General features: G+C 38.8%; 1 protein-coding gene across 3 annotated transcripts in view; it reads left to right on the top strand.

Moving 5' to 3' along the window:
• Positions 1–23,574, top strand: part of ARHGAP28 (Rho GTPase activating protein 28) — a 93,038-nt gene that overhangs the window by 21,065 nt on the left and 48,399 nt on the right. The window contains exon 1 of one of the 3 annotated variants that reach the window (XM_067547582.1): positions 8,482–8,563. The exons of the other annotated variants lie outside the window; for them this stretch is intronic. The gene's annotated coding sequence lies outside the window, so the exon portion shown is untranslated. Of the gene's footprint in view, positions 1–8,481; positions 8,564–23,574 lie in introns of those variants that run through there. 3 annotated transcript variants of the gene reach the window in all.

Raw genomic sequence — 23,574 nt, forward strand, 5'->3', positions numbered from 1 at the left:
GCTCTGTGTCAGCTGGAAAGCCTGTCTCAGAAGATGGTCAAATAAAATATATTACCTCACCCACCTTGTCTCAGGAATAACACTGATATTCCTGCAAAAATTGCCATGATATCTTAATAGAATCTTAAAGAGTTGGGCCCCTAGTTGAATGTACCATTTGTAAAAGGGGGCCTCCAACTGCACAGGAGCTACCCTACCACCATGCTGGCTTATTGGTTCAGTACTAGCTCTGAGGGAAGAGTGCTAGGTACTGAATCAACAGCACAGCTGTCTGCAACATCCTAAAATTTCCTTCCAGGTCTCCCATCCAAGTACTTGCCATGGCCTCCCCTGCTTAGTTTCACAATTTCAGATCTCCAGATGTGAGGGGAGGGGTGCTGAGAGCCATTGAACCAACTGTAAACGTGTATATGATGGAAACCACTTCAAGCCTAGTTCCAGCTCCTTTGTGTGAGGGCTGCAGATGTCAGCTGTTGCGCTGCCTCACATGAGTGCTTTGATGGTTTCAATTTTTGGAGCAAGACTGATTTCTTTCTCCTCCTGTGCCAGCTTTAGTGAGCTCAGAGTTGTGCATTGTGCTCACCTTTGCCTTTCTCATTCCAGACTGACACTTTTCAGTATATCATCACTCTTTTATTAGCAAACATGCACATAGTCTAGGGGATCTGGTATTAAGGGGAGCTTCCTCTTTGACAGCCCACTTTAGAAGTGCTTATACATGTTGTTTCTTTGGCTTTTTAGTGTAAAAATAGGTGTGTTTGAAAATGAATTTGTCTATTTGCTTTTCTTAGCAGCCTGGTCTCTACAATAGAAAATCAAAACCATTTGGGTGTGACAGTAATAACCAGAAGCTTGGGCCTGTTTGTTATGGGTACCTATTAGAGAGTAACGCCTGTTGTATCCAGTCAAAACTTAATACACCAGTAGGTATGGATCGAAGCCAGTGGGAACTAGTATGAATACTGTGGGTCAGATCCTGGCCCCTGTTGCAAAGGGGGTGGATGTGATGAGTGTTCCGAGCCTGAGGCGTCATGTGAGGTAGTTCCCTGCAAGTCCTAAGCGTCCAGCCAATACACAAGTTAAGGTCTAACCAGGTAACCCCCAGGTAAGTGTATAGGTTCCCAATGAAAGCAGCCCATTCCAGACTGCTCAACGTCTCTGCCTTGTTGGGGATACTTCCCGATGTCTGGTAGTTCTGATAGATTGCTTCTGCTCCAGCCACAGCCGATCACCCACCTGTCCTGGCAATGGAAAACCAGCTTAAATAGCCAGCTGGGGTTTTCCTTGTGTAAGATAGGCCTGGGTGTCATATAGCCAGTGTAGCCCAGCCCATACCATCTTCTATCTCCTCCTGTATAGGGGGCATTCTGTGTGCATGAAAGCATATGGCCAGAAAGCACTGCGCTCCTGCATCGCCAGAGCCAATTTGTTATAAGTGATTCTGTGACAGTGGAACAGCCCCCAAAGGTGAGTCTTTACTGCTGGCACATGTTACAGAGTGATGTAGGCCTCAGTACCCAATATTGGGATAACAGGCAGACAGGCATTCTAAAAACTAGAAATAACAGGAGTATATTTTTCTTTTTCTTCCTTTCCGAGAGAGAGAGGAAGATTGTGATTATTTTTGGTAGTAGTGCTATGTGTGTACCTTATTGAAGGGAAGCCAAATCAAAAGGATGAGTTTTGCATTTAGTCCTGGTTTCAATACATTTAGATTCTGAACGGAATATTTGTTAATATTATATTTAATATGTGATCTTGTTAACGTTGACACCTACCATTGCTTTTAATACGTACGTTTTCACAGCCAAATAAATACTTGAGATTGCATTATCAGTTCACACAGTCTCACGAACTCTATCTACACAAAAACAAAAAGAAGATTATATGAAACACTAATACATTATAGTTTCTGGAGAATGTTGATCTCAGTTATGGTGATTGGTTAATGAGGCTGTCACAGCAATTATGGAAGTGCTTCCAGCACCCCATCTGAAATTTGATATCTTATCACATATCATGCATTTTGCTTCCCTTTCATCCACTGCTTTTACTGCACTTTCTAAAAGTTACTTTCAGCACCTTTTTCTTACAAAAGCAGGAGAAGCACTGGTTATGAACCGTCCACTTTCTTATATTAAGTGCTTACATTGTTGAAAATTGTTGCACAAACAAATGTCAGTATTCAGGAGTGGTTTGATATCAGAAGAAATGTTGCAAGGGGAACATCTGCAGTTTCAGATAATTGTGTATCAGGCATAAGGAATATATGAGAGCTATAACATTATCATTTGATTGCTTTTCTCATGCATCACATTTTGATTTAAAGAGAATGTCAGGAACTGATATTGAAAATCCTAAAGATACAGTTTCTGTTAGACCTGAAATTGTGAATTTCACATAATGTAAATAACAAAAAAACTGTAAATGTGGATCTCTGTTTCATAATGGTTTATAAATCTCCATGATGGCCTTGATACTGTAAGCACATGGGAATCCCATTCAGGTCTATGTGTTACAGATAACCAAGTGCATTCAGTGGGCCCATTTCTCCACTGACTTACACCTGGTTTAGTCATTCACACCTGGGCAAAGTGGGTGTAAAAATTGCCATTCTGACCTGTCAACATTATTAGATTCATTTGGCACAACTGTAATTGACGGCACAAAGTCTGTGCTGCAGCTGGACTCCAGCCTCTAAGAATTCAAAGAATAAATAAGGTGCAAGACAGTGGAGAATCAGGCCTCACGAGCTAGATCCTCAACTAGTGTAATTCTGTTGACAGCACTGATGTATGGCTATGTAAATATATATTTAGTTGTTATGTTTCCATATTTAATTTATTATCTTGTTAAACACCCTTTCATTATTTGTGATGTTTTGTTGTGGGGCATGGGCTACAGATTGTTCCCTTAGATAGTTTTTAAATTTGCATGGCTGCCAAATGCACATGCACTGTTTGGGCTACGTCAGGTAATGAATAAAATTTTAGGCAAACTGAATCTCTTCTCTAATACTGAAGATACTTCTCTTCTAATACTGAAGATTAACTATTAAAAATAATGAACATTTTCAGAAACCATAATTATATATATATATATAGTATTTTTTACCTTAAAACTACCTCTGAAGCTTATACCAATATTATTAAACTCTTTCTTCTTTCCTCCATAAAAATTTCCTGACTTTAGCCAATTACTTTGAGAAGTCACTTTAGCAAGCACATTTCATGATGTATGGGGGGGGGCGGGGGAAATCCCTTGGTATATTGCAGTAGCTTAGCTGATTAAGTTAACATTATCTAATGGGGAAAATGATAAATTACTTAGTTCAAATTAAATATTCACCCATATGGAGGGGCAAATTGTTTGATAAATCATATGAAATTAGCCAAAAATGTAGCCCAATTCTTGAAACTAATAGCAACCTTGTTGGCCCCATTAAAGTCAATTGGCATTTTGCCATTGATGTCAGGGGGGCCAGGATTTCGGTCCTGGGTTTGTTTGGATTGATACAAAGTTCCCCTTTCCCTGCTCAAACCCTAACAGTCTTCCAGACTTTGCTGAAACCCATTGCGGATTCTCACCACAGCTGAGAATCAGTTTTGGTCTAGCAGCTGTCATCTCGTCTTGTGAGTGGGTTCTTCCAGGGAGCAGAGGTGGGCAGTCGCTCTGGGGTAGTTGCAACTAGAGCACACAATGTTTGATCAGATCCCAGCATATAGACTTCCAGACCTGACTGAATTCTGCACACTGTTTGCAAAATCACCAAATATAGGATGTCTGGTGAATAGCATCAGGGCAAAGAAGGACAAAGATTTGGATGAGTTGGGGGAAGGAAAGAACATGAAGGGAAACAGATAAGGGATAGGAAGAAGATACAGCTACAGATAAGCCCTGGATAATCAGCTAGAATTAAACCCTGGTCCTATTGATGTTAATGGGAATTTTACCATTGATTTCAATACAGCCAGGCTTTCGTTCATTAACTTTTGGGAACTTATCCAAATCGTATCTGCAAACCTTTCCAGGATCACACATTATTAATGGCTGTTAGACTATTGCTACAGATGAGCCCAACCCAAAAATCATTCCTGAGTTTGGGAAATTCTAGTTCTGGATCCATATGGATAGTTTTTAGCTCAGGCCCATTTCACACAATGAAAAACACATCTGAATTCAGAAATGCTGACAAATAACGCTGTCTTTCCATTTTCTTGCCAAGTGACTGATAGTATCAGGCTTTCACTCATTTCCTTCTTACTTTATGGCTTGTTTCCATCACACTATTGCCTTTCTTCTCACTTGGCCCCATGGTGTTACTCATTTAGTTTTTAAAGATGTGTGGCTTTTAGGGAAAGTAATTTTTCCCATCTGGCTTTGCTGTGGGAATCATACTGTACATCCTATGCATTAGGATAGCCTGTTTCTTAGCGACATGGCTTAAAGCCAAGTGAAGAAAGATAAGCTTTCATTATAGAAGTCTAATGAGAGGATATTGTGAGGAGATAGTGAAGTAGGGAAACATTAGTTTTGAATTGCTGAGATCATCAGTGTTTTCCTCCAAATATTAAGACACAGGCATATTTTGTTTTTAAAGATTGTAGATTGAGCTGAAGGGTATTGTTTGCCTGTGTATATCTCCCAGTTTGCACAGCTCCTTCAGTTGTTTCAACACCCATCCATCCCTGTTTCAGTGCCCTTGCAATGGGACACTGAAAGCAATACTTTGACAGTTAATTTACTCTTGAAGGAGGTTTATCCAACAAATGAATTAATTTGTCAAGGTGACCTTCACAGCCAACATTTTTTTACTCCTGATAAAGAATGCCATTTCAGCTTGATTATGAAATTCAGCTAAGTGAGCAAGCAGCAGCCCTTCAGTAAAGCACAGCAGCATTGCAAAAGAAAAATTATTCCTACAATAAATGTGAATTTTCTTTTCCACTAGTCTTCATCTGCTGGCACTACATATTCTGCAATCTTTCCTCTCTGTTGTCATGCTCTGTAAATCGTCTCCTCTTGCATGACTGCTTTTATGTTTAAACAGTCTTGGGGTTAAATACTTTTAAAATCCCTTTTTCATACACTGTATAATGATATGGCAATAGGCTTTCCTAGTCAGAGCTAGGACTATAATTCAAGTTTAGCATTCTCCTGTTGATCACAAATTCCTGTTAAGATATTAAGCAAAACTCCCCCTGCAAAACCCACTGGATGAGTTAGATTTTTGGAATCATCGTAATGGAGGGCTCAGTCTGCAGGACCCCAATGGCATCTGTGGGATGTTTGTGTAAGGGCTGGGGGAGCAAGCCTATCTATTACTATCTACGTTCTATCACAATAATTACTTTAACATATGTCACATTCATATTTTGGTCATCATTTCTTTCTTTTTATTTCCTGTAATGGCTTATCTTGAGATGTTTCACTTATCTTTGAGTTTCAGGATAATATTATTTCATTCCAGTGAAAGCATGCCCAATCTGGAGTATGTGTGGTTAATGTATCCCAGAGTTAATGTAAAATTCTGCTGTGGAGGATTCTCTGATTTCTGCCCACTGAGAGCTGGAGTGGATCAATATGTAGGCCTTTGGAAAGGAAGCAGTAATTATGTTTCAGCTTTGTTTTTGCAGAATAATTAGTCAAACTAAGACTCATCCAGATCTATTCTGAAGCTTCATTTTCATGCTCTTTATATATGATAGGCCAGAGAACTTCATCAGAATAATTCATAGCACATATGTTATACAGGTGGTCAGACTACATAACACAATGGTCCCTTGTAGCCTTGGAATCTGTGAACCTGTATATGACAGTTTAGCAGAGTCCTTTAAGTAATATCACAGTAACATTTATCTGTTGAAGTAGGAGCTCTTAATTTCTGTTTAAGGCCCAGATTCATCAGAGAACTTAAGCTCATACCTAACTTTAAGCATAGGAGCAGCTCATAAATGTATGCAGTAATAAAATAGATGGATTTTTTTAAGCTTTGGGTCAATTACATTTCTATTATGTGTCTCAATTTGTTTAATTCTGAGGAAAATAATGTTTCAAGACCAGATACACTGGTCTTTGGTAGCTGTAATTGCTCAGCATTGCTGCTTCAGGAAATATTTCACTCTTTTTCCCCTGTATAAACAGTCTACCAAAACAACTCAGTGCCTCTTGTGCACATGGCATGAAAAATGACAGTTCCCTAAAACAACTTGTCCTGGATTGACCAATGAAGGCCCTGATTCTGCAAAGAATTTTGGCAGGCAGGCCTCTGTGACGTGCAGAGACCCACTGGCTTCAGTGGGCTCCAACTGGTATAGTAGTCCATTATTATTTATCATTTCTGTTTATTAAATGTTCCTACAGGACCCAAGTGATATCATGGCCCAATTGTGCTGGGCATTGTATAAACATGTAGTAAGAGACAGCCCCTGCTCCAGAGAGCCTAAGTACCCATGTTTGAGCTCCTGCATGGATTGGGCCTGGAAATTGTTAAAAAAACATTATTAGGTTAAAATTCATGGGCCACATTCTTACAGCCTTACTTTGTTACTAATAACACCTTCGATTATTGCACACACTAATCGAGAATGTTGAAATGTTTCAAACAAAAACTGTTTTTATTGAATTTTGAAAAACTACCATGAAAACATTTGTCTTAATAGTTGATTCTGTTTAAAGTTGGCAATATAAAACCTAGAACTGGGTTTAAAATGACCTGACAGTGTCCTTTTAACTTCATCATTTATCCACAGAGCAGGCACAGCACAAGCAGCAGCACTGCTAGATTTCCAGTACTTTTATCCCTAACTGGTGAGAGAGATCCTGTAAGGATGGGGGAGTAGGTCAGTATCCAGGTCCTTCAGCCTTGAGCTTCTCAGTTAGTACCTGTGGTGATGGTATTGTAAAGTGGGCATCTGTCTAGATGGGAATGGATTGAGACCACTACATTAGTTCATACAAATCAGCAAACAGCTCTCAGATGGTAATGATTTTCTGTCATTACTAACGCAAGCTGGATTCATAGCATGAAAGCCCATTGCCAATCTCCTTAGCCATCCAGTTCCCTTTAGCTCATCCTTTAAAGGCATGACTAGCAAGTCCATGATCGCAAACAGTGATAAGCAATCTGCATTCTTAATTCGATGGACAATAGTCATTAAAGTCCAAAAGAATTTATGAAATCTAAAGGTGACAAAAACAAAATTTTGTGAGATGAGACTAAGAAAGAGTTTTGATTTCCTGTATAAAAATTTACAAGAAAACAATTTGAGCTTAAAGATGAATTACAAAACAAAATCTCATTTGTTTTTTTCCCTTTCCCGCCCCTGCAGATGCATAATGGCCATCTCAGAAATATTTTTCTTGTATTTCTTTAATTTTTTCTGTTTGAACTGGGTTGGTTTTTACATTAGAAATAAAAAACTCTTCCTTACTTTGTTGAATGACTTTAGCAAGGTCTCTGGAGGTCCTGAATAGAGATGTCACATGAGACTGTAACCAGAGTTTTAGCTCTTCCTCCTATAACTTGGGGATGGAAAGGATAGAGGAAACATGTCTTAGACAGACATGTTTAGATAATTGAATAGACTACTAAAGCTGTTTGTTTGTTTTTTTCAATATGTTTGAACGTTTGGAACACTTACCTTTCTGAAAAGCTATTTATTAGGCCTCCTTTGGGTGAGACTGCAGTAAGGAATTGTTTCCATAGTGTATTTTCTAGAGATGGACTCAAGCCAAAATCCAGATCCAGTCATGCACAAACTTCAGAAGTTTTGGATCTGGATGCAAATGTTGTGATACAAGCCCAACTCTATTGTTTTCTTAATGTGAAACTTGTTGCATGTTCTCTAAAAGCTTCATCGTCTTCTATGTATTTGGCTGATATACTCATTTGAAGACTTTCCCGAAGCAGAAAGGCTTTCACATAAATGTTAGAGTTTCCTGTAATCCGTGTTTTGGCTCACTTTTCTAGTTGGCATTGTGCACTGAAGTTTTGGACTGGGTGGGGTTACAATATCAATACAGATAGAACTCTTCATTACTTTAGATATGGTCACTTATTTATGATTTTTTTAAAAATAATGTTAATGGGAAATGCCTTACATCCTTTCAGTGCAAAACAAATAAATTAGCCCTGCCTTTCCATTTCACTCACACCACAGGGGCTCTTATGAATCACGGAGCTACTAGCAGCAGATTATGCTTTTATTTCTCCTCTTAGGAAATGGATGAAAGGTTTTAGTTCTGACACAAACAGGAAAACACACTATGAGCATTTATCCTGAAGGCATCAACTCTTTAAATAGCTACTGAGCAGTGTGATTCTGTTTCCCATACGGGCCAGAAACTCCACTTCTCTTTGTTTCTCTAGTCCTTGTATGAGTAGAGGACTAAGGCTTTATCCTATCACAATGTTTTCAGATAGCTTTCAGAATATGCATGTTTGTGACCGTAAACTGGGAAAGGATTTACTGCCACCGAAGGCATGACAAAAGTTGGTTTCAAAGATATTTTGCTCTATTCTTTTAAGGATATCATCAGTAAGACTTTATTCGGCTCCAAGGTAAGGTTTACAAACTTTACTAAATAAATAATTTTTCAACCTTTCCGGTCCTGTTCCCTCTTCTCTTGTTTTCCTTAAACAAGAAATGACAGGACACCGAGAAAGCTGTCAAAGATATAACTAGTGGAATTTTCCAGCTATACAGGAAGGGAAAGGGGGACAAAATAATCCACTGTAGAAAAACAATTGGATACGTTTTAAGTGAAATGCAAGATGGGCATAAATGTTTTGGGTTTTTTTGTATTTCCAAAAGTGTTGATTCAATGTGAAGAAAAACAAAAATACTTGAAGATCTAATGTCATGAAACTTTTAAAGATCCTATTAATATTTCATGTAGTTTCTATTACTGTATTGTTTAAGACACACTTTAATCATTGTTTTCTCCTACAATACAAGTTTCAGTAACTGCATCCTGATTTATCTTAGAGGGGGTAGAATTTTTGCTTCACATAAAATTACACAAAATTTTAATTGTTTTTGTATTTCACCTGATTTTGTATCAGAAAGTCACTTTCTTGAATTTTACATTTTATATATAGTACATACATGATATTGAGGTATTTATGAACATTATGACCTGATTTTGATCTCATGTACACCAGTTTCACACTTATTAATTGTAGTGAAGTTATTCCTTATTTACACCAGTGTAAGTGAAAGCAGAATTAGGCCCTGAGTCTTGAATGGACCACAATATCACGAGTTACACAGCTAGATGAGAAGTAACACATTTTAAATTCACAGATGCATTATCCAGATCTACAATTTTCAAATATTCATTGAATCAGAACTTATCTAAAATGTGGTTCAGCTCTGAGTACTTGGAAGCCAGGCATTTTCAAATATTGCAGAGTATTCTCTAAAGGAATCTTTTAACCTAATAGAATTTAGGTCTGATAACATCTAGGTGAAAATTCAGAAAAATAAGTTGAAGATGAGTTAGAAAAAGAAGTGTATCATTAATACAATTTGAAATTTTCAAGGGAGCTATAACCTATCATATGTCCTTATGACTGTGAATCTCATTATTCTGCTGAAATGTAACTCAGATGACATATGCCTTTTATGAACTAATATATTTAAAAATAAAAAAGAATTCAGAAATATATTTATAAAATTAAGTATATAAATAATATACCCATTCTTCCCCTTTGTCATGGCCTCACACACACACCCCTTTTATTTCAATATTCCTTTTGATTTCTATCACACTGATTGGCTAACTTGCAAAATTCTGGTACTATTTCTCTTTAAGAACAAGCTTTGGAACCACTGGAGAAGTTTCTTTTAAGAGCTGTAATGCCCACAGGTGTACATGAACATATTAAAATGGTCAACACAACCATCCCTTCTCCAAAATGCCCTTTTAACAAAATTCTCTGAGCCTGAATCATCACCTCTCACAGAAATATTCATGGTAGGTACTTTATGGGGAGCTCCTTAAAGAGTTCTTCCCCTATTATTCTGTCTGCGGAAAAGGTTGTGCCAATGAATAGCCATAGGGCCTGGCTCCAAACCTGGCAGGTTACCGGGAAACCACTGGAGGCCAGCGCCTTCCATGGTATCCAATACTGCAGAGAGTTCAAACAGAATGAGAACAAATGTATTTCAGTTGTCTATGGCCAGGAAGTCGCAGCAGCAGATACTTTCTTTGTACTTTGCCCAGACCTGATGTTTGACTGTTAGAGATCCAAGCAGCTGACAGCATAGGAACAGCTGACTTTCACTAAATAATGTCTTCATTAAGTTGTTTAGAAAAGGGAGGGAGATTAGATATTGCCTAGAACTTTGTGATGTCTCTGCTGAGCAATGGTTACCTTCATACGGCTCAGACTATTGCATGTTTTAAGATGAGTAGTAGATTCCCCACATCAAAGGAGGTGTTGAAGATTTGTTATTAGGGGATCCATGGGCTCACTGCCAGGAACATCTGCCGGGGTCAGTCACCAGTGGTGTTTCTGATGCCATCAGTGCTTCCATGACTATTGCATGTATGAATGTGATGAATTCTTAGAAAGAAAGGACTTTTTTTCTTCTGGTTACGTTCTAGGCTTCCTTTCAATGGTCTATGAAGCCATCACAGATGTTGGTGATCTTTGCTGAAATCACAGAATCCTGGAAATGTAGAGCTGGAAGCCACCTCAGTTGGTCATTTAGTCCATCCCCCTATGCTGAGGCAGAATTAAATATCCTTAGATCATCCCTGAGAGGTGTTTGTCTAATCTCTTCTTTAAAACCTTCAACCATCCTTATAGTTAGAAAATTTTTCCCTAATATCTAACAAGTTTCTCTTGCTGAAAACTAAGTCTATTAATTGTTATGTTTACTTCAGTGTACATGGAGAACAATTGATCACCATCATCTTTATAATAACTTTTGACATATTTGAAGACTGTTATCATGTCCCACCCCTTACCTTCCAAACCTCTTGTCAATTTTGTTGCTATCCTCTGGACTGGCTCCAATTTGTTCAGATCTTTCTGAAAGTGTGGTGCCCATAACTGGACACTTTACTTCAGCTCAGGCCTTGCCAGTGCCAAGTAAACAGAACATTTACTTCCTGTGTCTTATATATAACACATTTCACATCCCAGAAGGACATTTAAGATTATACTTCTTTGTAACAGGAGTTGCTGTGCTCTGGGGCTGTATGGAGGTAGTTCGAGTTTTCAAAGTGATTTATGGTTCAGTGAAATTTTGTGTGGCTTAGCCTTGCTGCCTCTATGGAGAAGAAAAGTAGGCTTCCTTTGCCACCTTGTTGGGGGGGAGGGGGTACAGATTTGTAGATATTCTCTGGTGTTTAACGATATGTTGTTTGAATAAAATATTAGGTCAGCTTATGATTAATGTTGCTATGCCCATTTACGAAATCTAAGGATCCGGCCATTATGTTCAAACATTTTAATTGTCCTGTATTAGAAAGCCTCTGCTTTTGTTTTAGAACCATGTAAAAATTTGTCAATTATTTTGGAAAACCTATGCAAAAGAACTTAGTTACGAGACAACCTTCTGTTTTGAGACATACATATACACTCAAAATGATTCCTAACTATATTGAATATATCAATATAGTTCTGCTCCATCTTTATTCTAAAGACTGCTGCCATTAAGCAACCAATTTCTGTTGGTCCCCTGAGTTATATCTTATGAAAGGTGTCCCTATACATGTTATCTAGACTTCTTCATAAGGCTCATGGAAGATTATGAAAATATTCCTTCCCCTGTTATTTTGTTCTGATCTAAGTTATGTTTTCATATAGATATAATAATCTGCGCCTTAGAACATTGTACTTCTTACAAAAAAAAAAAAAAAAAAAAAAGATTAACAGCACAATGTAATATAAACAGGCTTACTCTGCAGAGCCCTTGCAGAAATTCCAGCCAAGTAAAAGAATAAATAACAGCTGTGCTAATCAAAGGCAAGTTTTGAAAGATAAGGCTTGAATTGAGATATGAAAATAGCAGTAAACTAGGCGAGCTTAATGTCCACAGAATAGGAATTTCAAATAGAATGCATGCATTAGTTTAAAGCTTTAGGGTAAAATTTTCCAAAGTGGCCAAGAGATTTTAGGAGCTTACATCCCATTTTCAACATTACGTAGGCACATAAGTCTTATTGACTCTTGGCGCTGCTCTATAGGGGTCAGTGCCTTTAGGAGCTGAGCTTCCAAGACACAGAGTCTGGGCAAGGCACTGAGGATCTCTTGTTATGCACAACAAGGTAGAACCAGATACAGAATAAATTAGATCTCATGTAAGTGCCTTACGCACTGGTGATCACTGAACACCACAGGTGAGCCTTAGGCTTCGAAGTGCCTAAGTCACTTTTGAAATTTTGAAAATGACTTTGCCTCCTAAGTTACTTAGGCACTTTTTAATTTTTTCAAAAAATAGTCTACAGTCCTGTCTGGGATTCCAGGAACAGGTATTGACCCATCAACAGCAAATTGTGGACTACAGCAAAGCTAGATGAAATAAAAGAGGTAGGATCCAGATCCTCAAAGGCATTGAAGCACCTATTCCCATTGATTGTGAGGCTCTAAGCTAAATGTCTAAAATGTATGCAACAAAACTGATAATCGACCTAATATTTTACAGGAATTCAGTGAGGTAACCTCAGTTTGAGTGAAATAGAGGAAGATGTGTTAGTCTGTTTTAAAAATCCTGGCAGAGGCATTTTGAATCAGTTGTAACTGATGTAAAATATAGCCCCTGACTAGAAATTCTCCAAAGGGAGAGCATTGTAAGAGTTCAGTCAAGGTGTATTATAACAAAGACATGGATAAACAATACGGTGTCCTCGTGGGAGGATAGCATTACAGATTTGTAACATTCATAGAGTGCCTGCATAGTCACCGAGCTGATATGATCACTAAAAGATGGATGATCACCATGAGAATTTTCACCCCTACCATGCATCATGGCGCTTATCTAGACAAGAATGGAAAGAAAAACATGGATTTGTGATGATAGAGAGAGCAACAACAGCTTAATTTTACCAGTCAGTATACATTTGTGCTTTTGGACATGATCTACTATGTTTGTATAGTGATATTAATTATTTTTATAGAACATCTAGTCAAGTATAAGCGGTGGGTTGACAAAGCTCAGTTAGAAGCTCCAGCCAGGCAATAATCTAGAAGCATAAAGAGCTCTATTCCATGGTCCACAGCACTTTTAAATCAAACTAGTCATTTCAAGCCAGGAACTCTTGTACTTTAATCCTAGTTCTATGACAGAATTGCTATGTAACCTTGCAGGGCCGGATTTAGGGGCAGGAGACACAGGCGACTGCCTGGGGTGTTGGGTTTGGAGGATACTAGGCTTGGGATGCTGTTTTTGTTGTTAGGGACAAAAAGGAAAATAGAATGTTTGAAGTAAAATGTTTCAGGTATTCCATATGTGGATTCATTTTTCACTAACCTCCTAGAATGTTCTGGAACCTATCAAACTTTCTGAGAACTACATTTTCCTTGAATCTCCTACAATGTTGTCAGCTATGCCCTCACGGGTATATAAGGGGCAAGGAGTCTGCATCGCCAGTCAGTGAGATATAAGAACACACTGAAGTGAAGTGAGGGCCCAGCTGTCATATTGTGAACCTTGTTTTATTGTACAAAGGCGAGATTGCACCCTAAAGACACAATGTGTTCTCATGAGAATAGTTCTGTTAACTATTGTGGTAAGGTGGCCTTCCTGCTCCTGTGGGTCGAGCGCGTCTTTTGGTGCGGTGGGCACAAAATGGCCGCCCAGGGCTCCCTCCAGCCTTAAGATGGCAGCCGCCTTGCTTCTGCCCAGTATCCCTTTGGGCCTTCGCTGGCTGAGCAGTGCCCTCAGGATCTTAGATTCTACGGTGGGGTAGGGGGTGTCCGAGCCCACCCTCTTCATCGGACACCAGCCCAGAGACCCTGTCTGACAGCAGTGGCTGGCTGCTGCTATAAGGCTCTGTATAAACCTTCTCTCTAGGCTGCTTCCCTACTCTGGTTTCCGTCGGGGCTAAGTGACCACTCCAACGGCCAAACCCCCTGCATTTCTCTGGCTCCTTCCTGGTTCTCCACACTCTCCAAACTCTCCCTAAATGCCAAACCCCCAAACTCCAGGAGACCCTTGCCTGGCTGGCAGGGAGCTTTTATCTGCTCCCAGGCAGCCCTTAATTGGTCTCAGCTGATCCTGACCTCGCTGACCCTAACTGGTTTCATCTGACCTTGGCCTCAGCTGGCCCTAATCAGCCTGAAGGAAATCTTGGGCAGCTGCTAGAGGAACAGGGCTTTGGTCTTTCTTGGGCTAACCTAGCGGCTTTCTACTACCCTCCGGTAGCCCCTGTCACATTATATAGGGCTACTTCTATGAGTTAGGACTGCTCACATGACAAAAGGATTGCAAGATCAGACTCTCAGTGACCCTTTTTATAAAGATTAGCATTCCCTCCAGCCACAGAACTTTCAAAGAATCTGGAGGCAGGACAAATAGCTTGCTTTGAAGTAACTGGCTTGCTGCAGACTGCAGCATTCTTCAGAGCCCTTCAGTATGAAATGGTTTTGGTAGACCTTTAAAGAAAATAAGTAGAAAAAATATCCAGCCAACAGTTTGTGGGATGTGACTACTATTAAGGTAGCTGAATGAAACTGGGGGGCTGTGGATCACCCTTTTGTATATGGTTTCCTATGTTCACATTTAAAATATTTTGCTTACTGTGATTTTGTCCTTTTTATGGATGTTATGAAGAAGGGTAATATGGCCAAGTAGTTCCAGCCCACACTGGAATCCAAGTGGTTTGGAACCATTGCTGAAACCGTTGCTGTTTAAATCAAGCCCATTTCATACTGAGAATCTCAGTATGAATGATTCAATCCCAAATTAGAAAAATAATGTTTGGGAATTTAGGGCGTTGCCTTGACAAGCCCACACACAGAAGCTATTCTTATGGTATACTTTGCACAGGCTGAGTAATCACTTTAACATCACAGACTATAATTTATTTTGATATATTTTGATATTTCCCAGTTTATGAGAACTGTATAGCCAAAATGTAAAAAATGCTTGTTTCTCATCTTTTTCTTCACACCTCTGTTGAAAACTAAAACACACAGTAAGGGAAGTCTGATTCTCATGATAGTTTATACACATAGGAAAAAGGGAGTGTTCCTTGTTAGAACTCTACAACCTTATATTCCATTTTTCTTGATTCCCCTGTTTCCCCACCTCAAATTCAATCATCATCTCTGCTCCTCCCTGCTTAACTGGCTTTGTCTCCTAGTGTGTCACTCCACCCACCGTCACTCTGTCAGTGATATCAGCCCCAACCACCCATTTGACAACTTCTTGCACTATCATCTCTGTGCCTGCGTTATCAATGGAACACCCTCCCTGAACTTGTGTGTCTACCACCACCTTTTCCTATTCCCATTACACCTATTCCTATACACCTATTTCCTTTAAATATCGCCTCAAGACTCATCTCTGCCCTAATGCCTACAAAAAATATGTCAATTAATGATGGCTTGAGTGGCAGATGAGGTTAGTTGTTACTTACTTTATTTCATTCTAAATTAAATTACTTTTAATAAAACCTAAAAATCTGACATTTAGGAGCATAAGCAAGTCAGCTCTAATTGTTTCCTGTTTATCACAAATATTTCAGTTATTAACATTGATTCTAATGTGATTGTTTTTATATAGACCATGGATGAAATCCTGGCCCCACTGAAGTCAATAGAAAAACTCCTATTGACTTCAATAGAGTCAGGATTTCAACCTGTATCTTTATATGGCTGAGCTATTTGTGTTTTCTATCTTGACTTTTTGGCATGTAAAATGATTTGATACTTTGGGGATAAGGTCTATATAAAGTACTTAGAAATACAGAAAGATAAAGAGCTAGTAATTCATTCTTTTGCAGTTGCCATGTTAGCTGTTAGATTGTTTTTCTTTAGGCAAAAGCAGGAGCGGATTGCATGAAGTAATTCTTCTAGACATCACATCTACATTGTTTTTGTTAAGTAGTATTACCAGCACAAGCACTGTATATTTTACTCAGCTGATCTGGGACTCTTTCCAAAGTACTTTGTAATTCCTACAAGTGTATTTATGTAACATAAAATAGTTATACGCTCATATGTTTATTAATCATATCTGTTTGTTTATTTGCTTAAAAAACTTTCCAACCAAGTTTTCATTCCTTCACAGTGACCCAATATGCCATAAATTACAAGACACCGTGAAAAAGATAGGCTGAGGGTTAAAAATTGTTCTATGACAAACCCAAAGCTGTTGGATAGCAGCGAAAAGAGTGAGAAGTACATTAGTTTTTAAACTTCTTCCATTTGTAATAATCTGATAAATGGTGAGAAGTAAATTGGCTTTTAAACTTCTTTCATTTGTAATCTGATGTGTAGTTGTAATTAATAGCACAATTAAGGACATTTTGGGTGTATTCATATTGGATCCATTAAAGTCAATGTCACTATGACACTCTACATTATCTGAGAATCTGGCCCAAGATTTTTATTGCAACAGTGTCAGAGTTGTTTCCTACTCTGTGGAAATATTTTACAATAAGTCCTCACCAAAGAATTTTTTTAATTAGATGTCTTTAAAATTCCTTTTTGATTGTTTTACATTCTTTCAGGCCGATCCTTCAAACACTACTGAGCATAATGCTTACTAATGTAATTCAGGGTATTTGATATGAATCATGAAATGTGATCTGTAGTTAATATATTGCAAATTCTAAAGCTTAGGCCCTTACCTGATATATAGTGCAGTGAAAGTTACAACTGCAATATCCAGAATTAAAAGTAAAGTCAAGAAGTTAATGGTTAAGGATCAATGGCCGCTGTAATTGATTTTTGTAAACAAAATAACATTTTTAAATCTGTCACAGGGACTCCCAACCATGTGTGTGCAGGTCATCACAAACCAAGTCTATCACACTTAAGAGGCAAACTCATGGAAAATAATACTATTGGCCCCTACTCACCACCCAGTAGTGAGGACCAGCAGTTGAGAAGTACAAAGGATCATGTAGTAAAACTATATCAAACCTTAGAGTCACATAGGGGTGAATTAGGGATGAAGCACCCTGCTTTTCAGTGTTTAAGACTGTTAGGGCTAAATTATTTCCTCAGTTACTAGCTAATGGTAATAATAACAGTGTTTCAACACTAAGGGGATAGCTGCCTTAGAATGATCTAAAGTATGAGAAATAGGTACCTAGATAATCTTGCACTTGCAAACAAGTATTTCTGCATGCAAATACAGTAATTAGGTGTACAATTACCACATTTGCATGGACAATATTAGAGGCTGTATTGAGGACGATGGAAAATTTGTCCCTTAATGTTATTTTAGCACCATTTATTGTCTGTTTAATCTTTTCATATTTCTCCTTTCTTCTGAAAGCTAGCTGGTGGTTCTAGAGCCAAGACAATTTTTTAACAACCTCCAGTGCACAAGCTCATGTGGGTTTTACCTAGTCTCCTCCTTTGCTTGTTGAATTATTTAAACCTCATCTGTTCTCTAGACTTACTAGAGTTGTTGCAGTTGTAACTGTATCCTGTATGTGTTGTAAATAAAGAGTCTGACTAAGTGTGAGCTGCTGGCAAAGGCCTTTCAATCCCACATTATATAGTGTGACTAGACTGTGATTCAGCCTGCACATTAGCCCACTTTTTCTAATCTTTTTCATGTCTACAGTTGCATACAAACGCACACATGTTACTATGCTGTGTCTGTAATGCACATCCACAAGCTGTATGTGGTGCAGAGGTTCACCATCCAGTGTGGGAGCTGCCAGAGTTTCTGTGTTTACCTCAGATTTGATGCCTCCCAGAGCTTTGGGAAGCAATGGGTGGCAGATGCACTGTCTTTTGGAAAGCTTCAGTGTCAACTTTTATCTCACGTGAAGCCAGTTGCACTGAAATGCATGGACACCATGACCATGCCCCTTCTCTACCTACTCTGCCCAGTGCCGTTACTGGAACTGGCTTTTATGAGCTCTCGCATTTAGGGGAATATATGATGGCAGAATGTGCAAAATTTGAGAATTACAAGGACAGTAATAATACAAAAGCTATGTTCACAGTAGTCAGACTTCTTACCAAAAAGCTTTCCTTGCAGTCAAACATTATAAAATAGCATGGTGGCAGAGTCCTCATTGAAGGTCATGATATCAAACACTGGTAGAGAAATGACTGTGTCTGCCTCATCAGAGCTACTTACCATACAGGACAACAGAAAAGGGAGTACAGAGCTGGAGCCGTCAATGCTGCAAGCGGAAATGGTGTGTTCTGTTATGAAAATGAAGTCTGGAAAGGCATCAGGGGTAAATACATACCAGCAGAATTGTTAAGAGCGAATGGTGACTGTGATATGGATCTCATGTGGACAATTTGTAATGATGTATGAATGATGAAATTAGCTGGATGATTAAACACAGAATGGAGACATATCAGAGCATAGTAACAATCTGATTATCACCCAGATATCTCATGCTCTACATAATCCAGGATCAGATGAAGCAAATGATAGAAACAGAACTACAACCAAAACAAGCTGGTTTCAGAGAGGGATGAGTCACACATGATCAAATCATGAACATTCATCACATCATTGAAAAATGCAGGAAGTATAATCACACATTGATCCTGTGTATCATTGACTACTCAAAAGCATCCAAAATGGCCGTCTTTCGACAATACTGGCAGACATGGGGATTGTACAGCATCTCATTGAACTCAGTACAAGTCTCTATTGTCAACAACAGTCCCTGATCCAAACAGCCGCACTTGACAGCGAGTGATTTTCCAGTGGACAGGATGTGAAACGAGTGTATTTTCTCCCCAAGCATTTTCAACATGTATACAGAATTTATTGTGAAACAAGCCCTGGAAGGTTTTGACAAAGCAAATGGAGCTGAGATTTCCACTGGTGCACAACTCTTAACTGACCTCAGACATGGTGATGACGTGACGCTCTTTGCTACAACCACCAATGTACTACAACAAATGTTGGAGTCTGTTAAAACATTTAGGGAGGGATATGAACTATCTATGAATGAGGCAAAAACAAAACACCTGCATGTTAATATGATTAACAAAAACAAGATGCAAGCAGCCATTGCAATGAACAGTCAAGTTAACAGTCAAGTAGATGAATTCAGGTATCTGGGATCATCTGTATCCAACCAAGGAGGCAATTCCAAAGAATCAAAAAATCAAGACAAAATGTATTTTTGATTGGGAGAAGAAAGGTCTTGATAACAAATATTAGTTACAGTATTTGTGATATAGTTCAAAGCATACTAGTAAATGTGCAGCATGGACATACTTTGTGTTTTGTAATAAAATAATCAAGTCCAGCCAATATGGTTATTTAACAAGAGCAGTTTGCTGAAGAGAGCTGTGAATGTGATTTTGGGGCTCAGTTCTGCAAAGTCTTGAGACTTGGCCCTTTGTGAAAATTAATAGCGAAACCCAGTATTAGCAATGTTCTTGCACGATCTGTTGTGCACTTGCATGTTTGTCAACTGCATGGTAATGCTGTGATGGGGTTTGAGTGAAGTTTCACTGAAGTTGGTGGGCCTGGTCAGAATAAACGTAAAAAGCAAGTAACCTTGTTTTTTGAAGAAAAGTCTCCTGAAAACAATAGGAGCCACCACACAAAGCACAGGACACATGCAAGACTAATTATACAGTGCTATGTGGGCAAAGGGATTTCACTGAGGCTTAGTACACACTTACCGGAAAATTCAGTGGCAGTTAACAGGAGTTACGCAAGCTATGCAAGTCCCATTGACTTCCTAGCTTCCCTTTAGTGCGCCATCTCCACTGCCCTGCGCCGACGGGAAATGTGTTCCCATCAATGCAGTGCTATACCTTTTGAGCATGTGGTTTAGTTGAATCGACTTCCAGATCTTCATTGTCACTCAATTGATCTGGATAGATCGATCAGACGGCGATGTATTTGCCACCGTCAGTGTGTACATGCCCTGCGCATTGTCTGATGGTAGTATATGTGTCGGTGAGCAGAAGCACCCAAAAGCAACCAGGAACAGAGAAAGAGAAGCAGCCAAAAATCCTAGTAGACAGCAAGAGAAACAGTGGAAGCAAGGCCCTGAGAGAAAGTAAAGAGAGCTTTCTAGGCAGAAAACTAGCTGGAAAGAGGCTTGGAAATGTGGGCAAAGAAACTGCCTTCTGTTGTTTAATTCCTACTATGGTCAAGGAAACAGGACTTGGTGTACATTTGTTGTAAATAAACAGGATTACATCAAATAAATAGCTGACTCATCCATTTTTCCTTCTAATGGAAACAACCTGCAAGACCGTGAATATTCGGGTCAAAAGGGAGAACAGTACTAAGTGAAGGCAAAAATAGGGATTTACACTGGATATCTGCACCATAGATCTGAGAGACACTTTGTATCAGTTGTGTATGTTCTCTTGAAAAACAACACCCGTCTCTGACAGTAGATTTTGAAAGTGTCAGCTTTCTAACAGTTTACAATGAAGTTGGTTCACAATTAATAGGGGAAAGTCTCTTATATGACTTTAAGTGCCCACTACAAAGCCTTTTTAAAACAAAAACAAAAACAGGCAATTAGAGAGGGCTGAAGGGGTGGAAGTGCATTTCTGTGTATATATGAGAAATTCAGGAATTAAGAGATTTGAGGCCAGATTCAACATTACTCTACAGCATTTTTTGTGCCATTGAAGCCATGATAACACTCAGTAGATAATCTAGCTGCTCAGACACTTCATTGATAAATACTGTATGTGACAATAGCTCCTGATGCTACAGCAATTCTAAGAGCCTTTACTCTTCATCTTCCAATTACCTTTTCCCGTCAGTGTTTATGGAGACTAATTTGTGGTGCAGCGTGCTCAGCGGTCAAATGAAACAAAGCTTTTCAATCCACACAAGAAGGATGGCCCCTCTCTTTTTTGTATGAACAAGTTTTAAATGCAACTTTTGAGTACAAAGCATTTTCATTGCTCTTCTTCTGTTTTATAGATTCATCACTGCCCATCACTTAATTAAATTGAAAATACAAGCATTGACCTATCATTATTCAGACTCTGAACAATGTTTAGGTATCAACAAAATAGTCCTTTGTGTTTGATTTGATTTATCTTTTCCAGGGGGATGTGAAAAGAGTTGCTGATTGGATTGACAGAACAGTATTAAAAACCAATGTGTGTGATTAAGTTCTAAATTGTACATTGGTTTCCTACAGACAGAAAATAAAATGTACATATAGAGGGTCTGATTCACCATTACATTACTTCCTTGTTAGAGGGTAACTCTGTCCGTACCCTTGTGTTCTATGGAAATAACCTGCTTCCTTGCAAAAGTGTTTTCAGTGGAAACTTTTCTCATGATACCGTCATATTTCTCATTACTGGCAGTTAACCCTAACATCTGTAATCAATGATGAGTGGGAGCACGGCCCTCCAGCAAGTTCTTCCACTGTAGTTCTTTTACCTTCTTCACTGCCTTTTGCAAGTTTTGTAAATCCCAACTCTGAAAACCATTTAATCCATTTTAGTCGCATCACTGTAGTATTTGTTTGATGTTTTGAGCCTCATTTTTCTCTCCCTGCACTTTCCGCACTGCCTTTACTTCTGTCCAGAAGGTCAGTGCATGAGCTTCTCCTCATAATTTTTGGTCAGACCTGTTATCTGATCAATTCATGACTGCCTGCTGGTAAAAAAAAATGGGAAAGGAAAAGAGGATAACTAAGATAGATGAAGCTTAAATTTTACAACCACTACTCTTGTATCATTAAGTCTTTTCAAGTTTTTTCTTAAAGAGCAACAGGATCAGCTCAGTAGTTAAGTTGCCTGAGAGGCAGCAAGAAAAACAAAATATCTGCCCCTTTGAATGAAGAAAGTGACTGGAAGGTGGGATTGACTGCTTCCATTGTTCCCTGGTGACTTAGCCTCAGCTAGGGTGACCAGATGTCCCAATTTTATAGAGATAGTGCTGATATTTGGGGCATTTTCTTATATAGACGCTTATTACTCCCCACCCCTTGTCCCGATTTTTCACACTTTCTATTTGATCACCCTAGCCTCAGCTGAGCTGTTACTCTGGAGACAGCATTCATATACAGTGTGATGAGTCAATGCTTGGTCAGTGTCCTTCAAGAATGAATTAAAAGTGATGAAGAACATAGACTTGCTTGGCTTCTCCTGGGATATTTTTTTCTGAAACTGTTTTGAAAAACTTTTACTTGAGATATATGGGGTCACTATGGCTGCTGGAGCTCTACACATGCTTTTAATAGCAAGCCTCAGAATAATGTGTGGACCAGGACCACCTGGAAGCAAACTTCAGTTGTTTACCAATAAGACACATGTGTAAGTGCGTAGCCTTTCTTCTGATATGAATCTTACACAGCATGATTTAATATGAGGTGGGGTAACAAGCCTCAGATATGCAACTCCTGGGGGACTATTCTGATTTTCAAAATTTGTTCTGCACTTTTTAATGTTCAGAATATATGTTAATTACTCAGTAACATAAGATGTATTTGGTAAATATTGGTTGTAGTTGTTGCCATGCTACTGATCTGTTTTGCATTTAGTTTTTTGTATGTTAATGTTACAAAATGCCATATTAGCTGCTGTTGAAACCACCACTTTTTCTTCCTAATATGGTGATGTAAAAGCCTCAGTTTGAGTCAGCTGAGTGTTGAAAGAGTCAGAGTCCAGACTGGTGTGATGCTCAAGGACTGCAAGGGTCATAGTCAGTATTCCACGCACAGGGAAGGCAGGAAATGTTTGAATTCCCTGACAATGACTAAAAGACAGTCCAATCCAAGCCAGTTATGTTATCTGGGAACATGTTCTCCTGCCTTCTCCTGCATCTTCAACATAGATTTGATTGCAAGAATGAAAGGAGCATTCATTTTAATGACTACTATTAAAGGAATTCTGACCTCATACATGTGCTTGATTTTTGGCAAAGGGTTATAAGAAAGATACTGTTCTTTGAAATGGTGTCATGTGAAAGCTCTTTTTAAACAAGTATCTTCACTTGCATTTTAATTACAGAAAAGGGAAAGTGGTCTTGTAATGCAGCTGCTAGACTAGGATTCTTAAAATCTGATTTCAATTCCTGGTTCTGCTACAGACTTCATATGTGACCCTAGGCAAGTCACTTAATCTATCCATGCCTCAGTTGCCTGCCTGTAACATGGAGACAATAATTATATCTCCTAACCCTTGTTTCTCTTGTCTATTTAAATTAGTTGTTCTTTTCTATACTGGGACCTATCGCCTCATTCAGCTGGGAATCCTCTCCTCTTTAACACTATGGGTAGGGTAAAGTGGTCACAGCCTCCTAACTCCTGTTCGGGGGAACACCCTGGGCATTGTAGCACATGGTTAAGAACAACTGATGTATGATAAGCTCTTTGGAGCATAACTTGTCTATCAGTGTTTGTGCAATGCCGAGTACAATGGGGCCCCAATCTTTGTTTAGTCACTATGGAAGTGCTCCTTTTATG

This window comes from Emydura macquarii, unplaced genomic scaffold, assembly GCF_026122565.2.
Source record: "Emydura macquarii macquarii isolate MOO-44397 ecotype Brisbane River unplaced genomic scaffold, CSIRO-AGI_Emac_v2 contig_212, whole genome shotgun sequence".
Classification (NCBI taxonomy): Eukaryota; Metazoa; Chordata; order Testudines; family Chelidae; genus Emydura; species Emydura macquarii.